Source organism: Phoenix dactylifera, unplaced genomic scaffold (genome assembly GCF_009389715.1).
Source record: "Phoenix dactylifera cultivar Barhee BC4 unplaced genomic scaffold, palm_55x_up_171113_PBpolish2nd_filt_p 000144F, whole genome shotgun sequence".
In the NCBI taxonomy this organism is placed as follows: domain Eukaryota; kingdom Viridiplantae; phylum Streptophyta; class Magnoliopsida; order Arecales; family Arecaceae; genus Phoenix; species Phoenix dactylifera.
This window is the reverse complement of record NW_024067699.1, coordinates 655,919-665,274: the sequence shown is the minus strand read 5'-3', so window position 1 is coordinate 665,274 and position 9,356 is coordinate 655,919.

Genomic DNA, 9,356 nt, shown 5'->3' with positions numbered 1-9,356 from the left:
TGGCTAGATTTATTGAATTGAAAGTTGTATGATCCATTTAATTGGTTCATTTGATAAAGGTCATTTCCAACTATCGTCATCACCAAGCACTAAAGCTTACACTGCATCCAAATCTTGATTTCCAATCGACATTTTTTTGTTGTCTGCTGCTTTGGGCATGACAAATGATCTGTCCATGTCGTTTTCTGTGAACTATATATTTTATGCAACCTCTTCATCTTGAAGTGGGGATCTGTATAGGCTTTATCATCCTAGATCTCTAAATGACATCACTCAATCCAACAAAAAATATTTTATGCCTTTTCAATAAAAATATACAGCATGAAAAAAATAATAAATTTTTATTTGTATTCTTTTTAAATTAATATCATAAATGAATACATGCATGCTAAGAAGACTAAGCCAAATAAAAGGTTTCAAAAGGTTAGAAAACCCTTGTTTCCCTTCTATATATGCATCTGTGCCATCGGCTAAATAAATTAGAGAGTATAGCAAAATATAGCCTAGACATTGTACGCCAGTAATATGACAAAAAGTCTTGCCCTAATCTTTTTCTCTTTTCTTTTGGTAAATTTATAGTAATATTTAACTTATGTTTATCCTAATACGTTATTTCATATTTCTTACATCAAAATTCTACAAAAGAGCATTATCTAATAAGTTCTTGAATTATTTTCAAAGTATATTCATAATGTTTTTCGATTGACCAAATTATTGATAATTAAGGTGTTTAAAGATAGGAGCCACATATTATAATATTTAGAACTTATTAAAGAGAAGATGACAAATTTTTAAAAAAGTGGAGGTAGTTATTATTTCCTATTTTATCTTCAATGTTTATTGGCACTTCGGACAATTCTTTTGAAAGTTTCTAAGCTTTGCTTTTTAGCTAGGGCAAGCTCATGGAATAAATAGTTAAAGCCAAAGGCATGCTATAGAGTCCAATTTTGACCGTTAGAAGGTTTGAAATGACTTATCTAATGGTGCCATCACTTATAATATACGAACCAACAACTGTCTCTCTCTCTTTCTCTCCCTCCCTCCCCCCTCCCTCCCAATAAAAATATCCAACTTAAGTTCATGCGTGCATTATTTTGAAGATTGATCCAGTCAATAAAGTGAAGAACTACCGCACCACATGCGTTCTACTGATCCATTATAAAAGACCTGCCCACTTCCTTCTTTCCATCACTTCTAGTGTTAGTGTTAGTACTTTATTTTTATCTTAATCTTTTAATAGTTTATGCAACAGCTATCATGGAGTACAACTTCTTTGCTACATCCTCCAAACCTTCGCTGGACGAGAATTCAATAGGTCATTTGGAGGGGGAAAAAAATCAAGAAAATGGGCTAGATTTGAGCCTCACCCTATGTCCTCCTACAAAATCATGTACTTCTTGTGGGAGGACCGAGACTCCAATGTGGAGAAATGGTCCTGATGGACCTAAGGTAATGCTAATTGTTACGGGGGAACTTAGCCACCATGCCCCACGTGACCGGCACGCGCGCCCAGGGAGACTACGGCAGCCCCTTGATCCAGCAATCCGACCCCGAGTCGGACATCTTCAGCTCCGCAGCCCGACCTCGAGTCGGCTGCCCCTTGATCCAGCAATCCGACCCCGAGTCGGACATCTTCGTCTCCGCAGTCCGACCCCGAGTCGGACATCTCTCGACAACGACAGGCTATTTCCCAGAGGCACGCCGCGGCCCTCTGCTCCACTACTCCCTGCAACGGTCGTATCCGGCGCTGCTCCACGATCCCCTGTAACAGCCGTACAAAGCGGAGCTCCACTACGCCCTGTCATGGCCGTACCCAGCGCTGCCCCACGACGCCCTGTAACGGCCATGTCAGTGGCAGCTCCATCGTGCTACACGATGACCAACCCCCCAAAAGGGCCCCCCAGCCTGGTATATATGCGGCTGGGGGGAGAAGGGGGAGGGTAAGCAAGAACTTCCAGAGCATTCTCCTACTTGCTACTATTATCTTTCCTTCTTCTCCAATCTCCTCTGACTTGATCGTCGGAGGGCCCCCACTACCCCAGTGGTGGTGCGAGGCTTGCTTGCAGGTTTCCCGGTGGAAAGTGGAGTGCAATCAACACCAACCAAGGCAACCCAAACGGAACCCCGTTCACACCGCTGTGCCAATCGTTCTCGGTTTGGACCACCAGCAACAGTTGGCGCTAGAAGGAGGGCCCCGAATCTCAGAGCGATCGTAATGGCACGGCGAGGTGGTCGTGGAGCTTCCAATGCCTCCGGTCGCGGGGCCTCTCGCGCCTCCGGCCGGGAGGCCGCTGCGTCTCCAACACATTCTCAGCAACACTCCACCGTTCCACCCCCATTCAGATGGTCGAAGCCGCTCAGTTCGACCAGTTAGCCCAGCAGGTTCGCACCCTCGCGGAGGCAGTGCAGAACCTGCAGGGTGTGATGTCTCGGGCGCCGCAGCGGGCCCAGGAGCCGCTGCTCCCTGAGCGCTCGCCTGTCCTCCTCAACCCGCGCTCCTTCCTCTCCCATGGGGAGGAGCGCCGGCGCGAGGAAGATTCTCGAGCACGGTCCATTCTGCCGGGACCTTCCCATCGGAGCTGCGCGGGGTACGAGAGGCGGGCCCGGGCGCGTTCCCAGACCCCCAGTCCTCAAGGAACCCGCGCTCCAGTCGGTCCCCCTCTCGGTGCTCCTTGTCTCCCACCCATCGGTCGCGCTCCCTGGACCGGCGGGTGGACGATCTCCACCGACAACTCCAGGTCCTGAAGGGCCACTCCAAAGATCCCTTCGCCGACTTGGAGATCTCCTCCCAGCCGGCGCTTGCCTCGAGGATCCTGCGGACCCCGAATCCGCCGGGGTTTAAAATGCCGGCGATCGAGCCCCATGACGGGGCGGCGGACCCGCGGGATCACGTCGAGAGTTTCAGGACCCTTATGCTCCTTCACGGAGCATCAGATCCTCTCCTCTGCAAGGCCTTCCCGGCGACCCTCCGTGGCCCGGCAAGGGCGTGGTTCGCCGGCTTGGAGGCTAACTCGATCCAGTCCTTCGACCAGTTTACTCGCCTCTTCATCACCCATTTCGCCGTCAGTAGCCGGCGGCGACTGGTCTCCGACTCCCTCTTTGATGTCCGGCAAAACGAGGGAGAAAGCTTGCGGGATTATCTTACCCGCTTCAACAAGGCTACGCTGGAAGTCCGGAACCTGAGCCAGGAAGTGGCTCTTTCAGCCCTGAAGCGTGGCTTCCGAAAGGGCAGACTCACCTTCTCCCTGGACAAACGCCTGCCGCGGAGCTTCCCGGAGCTGTTGTCCCGGGCGAACCAGTATGCGGACGCCGAGGAGGCGGCCGCCCACCGGAGCAAGGAGGCCGCCGAGATCCTTCCAAAGCTCGGGAAGAAAAGGCGAAAAGAGGCACGCCAGAGGAGGAGCCCGACGCCTCAACGTCGGCGCAGAAGCCTGTCGCCGGCGAGGAACAACGGCGCCCTACGCCCTCGTTCTCCGCCCCGACGTTTCAACCGGTACACTCCTCTCCTGACTCCCCGGGCCCAGACCCTCATGGAAATCAAGGGGCGGGAGGACCTCCCGGTCCCGAGACAGATGAAGAAGATTCCTGGGAGGAGGCCCTCTCGGGCGTACTGTGAGTACCACCGGGACCACGGCCACGACACCGAAGACTGCTTCCAGCTTCGGGACGAGATCGAGGCTCTCATCCGCCGAGGGCGTCTCGGTCGATATGTGAACGACCGACGTCCCCCCGCAGACCCGCGTCCGGCCGACCCGGCCCCTCAGGAGCCTCGGGAGCAGAATCGACCCGTCGCGGGCGTGATCCACACTATCACTGGGGGCTGCCCCCGGCCCGAGAGGAACGCAGGGGGCTCGACTGAAGCGTCAGGGGCAGCCGTCGCAAAGAGGCAGAGCCGCTGGCCACTATCACGGAGGCGCAAGTCCGGAAGTTCGTGAAGAAGAACATCATTGTCCGATTTGGGGTACCTCGAGTCCTCATCTCGGATAATGGTCGACAGTTCGACAACAAGCATTTCCGTGATTTCTGCGAGGAGTTCGGGATCGAGCATCGGTTCACATCTGTGTCGCATCCCCAAACCAACGGCGAGGCCGAGGTCACAAATCGGACAATCCTCCAAGGAATCAAAGCGCGAATCGGTCGGACGGGGCAAGCTTGGGTCGAAGAACTCGAGAATGTCCTTTGGGCGTATCGGACCACGCATCGGACCCCTACCGGGGAGACGCCTTTCAGCCTAACCTATGGCACGGAAGCCGTTGTCCCCGTGGAGCTCGGACTCCCCTCACCTCGGGTGGCCGCGCACCGACCCGAGGCCAATTCGGAGCAACTCCGAGGGAACCTGGATCTCTTGGAAGAAGCGAGGGAAATGGCGCAGGTTCGGATGGCGATGTATCAGCGGAGGGTGGCCCGGTATTACAACTCCAAGGTCCGACCGAAGCTTTTCAGAATCGGAGACCTGGTGCTAAGGCGAGCTAAAGCATCTCAACCTGCGGAAGGTGGGAAGCTAGCGCCAAATTGGGAAGGCCCGTATAGGGTTCGCTGGGTAAACCGACCTGGCTCCTACCAGTTGGAGGCCCTAGATGGTCGAGAAATTTCAAGGAGCTGGAATTCCGCTAACCTGCGGATGTATTACCAGTAGAACGACAATGCCAGAAAGACAGTTCAAAAATGTATAACACTTTTCATTTCAATAATTTCTGGTTACAATGGCGTGCTCGTGTGATTACAAGGAATTCCCAGAGGGGAATTAGGGTGTAAAGAAAGTAAAGAAGAGGTGGAGACTCCGAGGAGCTGAAGATCCGGGATCCCGAAACCTCCATCCGAAGCGGCTGCAATCCCGCCGGAAGTGGGTGCTTCCAACCGGAGGCGCCATCGGCGTCTCACGAAGAAGACGAAGAGCCGGCGCGGATGAAGAAGAACTGGACGAAGGAGAAGTCCACACTGCTCCTACCCAGAGGCGCCATCCACGCCTCACGAAAAAGACGAGGAGCCGCCGCAGACGAAGCTCCCGCTGCCTCCAGGGGAACGCCACCTCCAAGGGATATTCCGGTCCTCCCCAGTGTTAGGGGAGAGAAGGAATACATGGGAGAAGAGCATATGGAGGCGCGGTCCCGGATCAAGCGCCTGGTGTGGAGCTCAATCGGGAGGCCGAACTTCAAGGAGGGGAGACGTGATCCCGGATGAAACGCCTAGAGCGGAGTTCCGCCGGGGAGAACCTCCTTGTTGATCCCTGATGAAACGGCTAGTTGGCGGAAGTCGCGAAGGGCGCGTCTCCCGTTCCTTCGGTAGGGGTCTCTCAACCATGCGCCGGAGAGGAGGCCCACGATCCATGGCAACCTGAACAGCTCCGGCTTGGCAGGCTTCATCGCACCTGCACCTATATTTATAGCCAAACTGCGGCCCCCCGGTCGTTCCGCTGCGGGTGGCTCCAATAAATGCGGGCGCATTGAATCCGGAGCCGATCCGGCTCTCGAGGCGTATCTTCCCGTGATTTCCTAAGCGTTATTCTCCTTAATCGCATTCTTTGTGCAGGACACTCCGGGTGGCCTGTACCCCTAGGTCCACGTATCTCCGCTCGCGCCCCAGGCCGCATCCGCCTCGAAGAACGCGCGTATCGCGGCCGCTTAACTGACACTCCTCGCAAGCAGCAACTGGCGATCCGATTTCCCAGGTAACCCCTTAATTAGCATTTAATGCCCATCTGGTGTTCCCCAGGCGACGCTTGGAGAGGAGGAGAAACACGATCGCAGCTGGCCATGGAGAAATTCCGTCGGGCGGCAAGCGACAGGCGCACGACCAGCGAGCGGAATTTCCCGAGGCTCGGCCCTCGGATGCCAGGCTAACCCGATGATCATCCCGGGAGCAGACTAGCCTGAAGCCCCGACCGGTCGCCTCGGCTTGCGCCAGCCTTGGCCGACCAACGAGCGGAATTTCCTGAGGCTCGGCCCTCGGATGCCAGGCTAACCCGATGATCATCCCGGGAGCAGACTAGCCTGAAGCCCCGACCGGTCGCCTCGGCTTGCGCCAGCCTTGGCCGACCAACGAGCGGAATTTCCTGAGGCTCGGCCCTCGGATGCCAGGCTAACCCGATGATCATCCCGGGAGTAGACTAGCCTGAAGCCCCGACCGGTCGCCTCGGCTTGCGCCAGCCTTGGCCGACCAACGAGCGGAATTTCCTGAGGCCTGACAACCCTCGGATGCCAGGCTAACCCGATGATCATCCCGGGAGCAGATTAGCCTGAAGCCCCGACCGGTCGCCTCGGCTTGCGCCAGCCTTGGCCGACCAACGAGCGGAATCTCCCGAGGCTCGGCCCTCGGATGCCAGGCTAACCCGATGATCATCCCGGGAGCAGACTAGCCTGAAGCCCCGACCGGTCGCCTCGGCTTGCGCCAGCCTTGGCTGACCAACGAGCGGAATTTCCCGAGGCTCGGCCCTCGGATGCCAGGCTAACCAGATGATCATCCCGGGAGCAGACTAGCCTGAAGCCCCGACCGGTCGCCTCGGCTTGCGCCAGCCTTGGCCGACCAACGAGCGGAATTTCCCGAGGCTCGGCCCTCGGATGCCAGGCTAACCCGATGATCATCCCGGGAGCAGATTAGCCTGAAGCCCCGACCGGTCGCCTCGGCTTGCGCCAGCCTTGGCCGACCAACGAGCGGAATTTTCCGAGGCTCGGCCCTCGGATGCCAGGCTAACCCGATGATCATCCCGGGAGCAGACTAGCCTGAAGCCCCGACCGGTCGCCTCGGCTTGCGCCAGCCTTGGCCGACCAACGAGCGGAATTTCCCGAGGCTCGGCCATCGGATGCCAGGCTAACCCGATGATCATCCCGGGAGCAGACTAGCCTGAAGCCCCGACCGGTCGCCTCGGCTTGCGCCAGCCTTGGCCGACCAACGAGCGGAATCTCCCGAGGCACGGCCCTCGGATGCCAGGCTAACCTGATGATCGTCCCGGGAGCAGACTAGCCTGAAGCCCCGACCGGTCGCCTCGGCTTGCGCCAGCCTTGGCCGACCAACGAGCGGAAGTTCCTGAGGCCTAACCCTCGGATGCCTGGCTTAGCGCCGGAAGAAGTTCCTGAGGCCTAACCCTCGGATGCCTGGCTTAGCGCCGGAAGAAGTTCCTGAGGCCTAACCCTTGGATGCCTGGCTTAGCGCCGGAAGAAGTTCCTGAGGCCTAACCCTCGGATGCCTGGCTTAGCGCCAGAAGAATTTCAAGAGTCGGGAGTCAGCGAGACGCTACCAAGAGTTAAAAAGAAGAAGGACGAAAGTGAAATGAAGAAACTCTATTTGCATTAACTTTCATTGTTTCAGGGCCGAGACCCATACAACTTGGCAAAACGCCAACACACAAAGAAAAGAACGAAAATACAGAAGGTCAGCTTGGAGGAACCCCCGGGTCGGGAACGCCGGCCACGTCCGCAGGGGGTAGGGAGACGGTTGGAGAAGCAGCAGGCAATGGCGCCGGAGGGGAGTCGAGAAGGGAGATCCCACTCAGGTCAATTTCGGGGTACTTAGCCGACACCCTTGCCAGGCCTTCCTCGAAGCCTAAGACAAAGGAGTCGGACCCCGCATCCGACATGTCACGGACGAACTCGTCAGACTGACGATAGGCCTGTACCGCCTCCGACATATCACGGGTGAACTCGGCGGACTGACGATAAGCCTGTACCGCCTGACGCCCGATCTCCGCACTCTTCTCGGCCAGCGCCGCCTCTGCCCGCTCCATAATCTGAGCCTTCGCCTCCAAGACCTTCGCCACAATCCGGTCGTCCGCCTCGGAGGAGATCCTCAGCAGATCAGCCTGAGCCTCCTTGTGCTTCGCCTCGGCAGCAATGCGAGCAGCCTCAGCCTCCTCCAGGCGCGACTGAAGCTCCTGGTCGCTCGCGCGGGACTTCTCCAAGGCCGACTCCAATTCGCCCAGCTTGGCTTCAAGAGACCGGATTCGGTTGCGGGCGTTGTCGGCTGACCGCTGGGCCTTCTCCCACCTCTCCCGGTAGTCGGCAGCCTTCCGGGACTGCTTCTCGGCCAGCTCCTCCGCCTTCTTGATCTCGCCCTCGAGACCCGAGGCAACCTTGAGTTGCTCCTGAGCCTCCAACAGTTGCTTCTCGAGGGTGACGAAGCCGAGTGCCCGCTCTTCGGCCACCTGGAGCCTCATCTCGAGGTCCCTGGTCGTCCTCCCCGCCGCAGCCTGACCTCCCTCCTCTACTGCCTTCAGTTGGCTCTCGGCCCTCGCCAGAAGCCTCGCCTGTTCCTCGTAGCACTCCTCCAGGCGGATCATGTACTGGGCGAGCTAAGAGATAGAAAAAACGAGGGCGTCAGGCGGGGATCAACAGAGCCTATAAATGATGAAAGCGACCAAAAGAACACTCACCGACATGAGACAGACGCAGCTGGCAGCCCCAACGTCAGGGACCCTCATCTCCCGGACCTGCCTACGGTCCTTCTCCAGCAGTACCGTCTCGATGAGGCTTCGGGCGCCGGCGAAAGTGAAGGCCGACCCCGACTTCTCCCCGGAGTCGGACGGTGGTTCCGCAGCCTTACCCTTACCCATCGCTTGGGGAAGAGTCATGCTGACCATGCTCGGGGCGGGGACCGCCCCTGGAATTGACAGGGTCCCGCTCGGCCGGGGCCTCGGTGCGTCCCTCCTCGTATCATCCGGAGCCGACCGAGTCAAAGGCTGGGCTGGGGACCGATCACGTCCGACCCGTCCATCTCGGCCGCGCCCGGGTGATGCCTCCGGAGAAACGGTAGTCTCGGCATCGAAGGGCTGATACAGCGTCAACTCCCGGTCCGCGCCCGCGGCGTCCCCCTGATCGGTGGGTCCGGACTCGTCTGTCGGCGTCGGAGTCGCCTGCCGGCGGGACTTCTTCGCCGGTGGGGCCCCGCTCGGAGGAGCTCGTTTCTTCCTCCGGACTGCTTCCAGTAGGGACGTCCTACCAACAGCCGTTGCCTTGTCCGACCGCATGACGTCGTCGATCTCTGCAAAAAGGACGAGGTGGTCGGAGGTTGAGAAACTGAAGGAAAGAACGAGACGAAAGAGGAGAAAAGAGCTAAAAAAGAAATGGTGGCGGGCTCACGGTCAGTGGGGACCGAGCTCAGACCAACGTTCACCAAGGTATCCTCGGAAATAAGGCAAGCCACCGAGGGGAGCCGGCCCTCGGCAACCAACCCCTTCAAGACGGCGACGCCATCGGATTCCTCCCTCGACAACCTCGATAGGCCAATCGGGGACTTCATCGGCGTCTCCCAGGTTGCCCTGATTCCCCAAGAGGGATCTACGTCAATGAAAAAGAAACGCTCCTTCCAGCCGTGAATGGAGGAAGGAGCCTCCTTGACGAGGCCGCACCCTCGCCGCGCCGCAA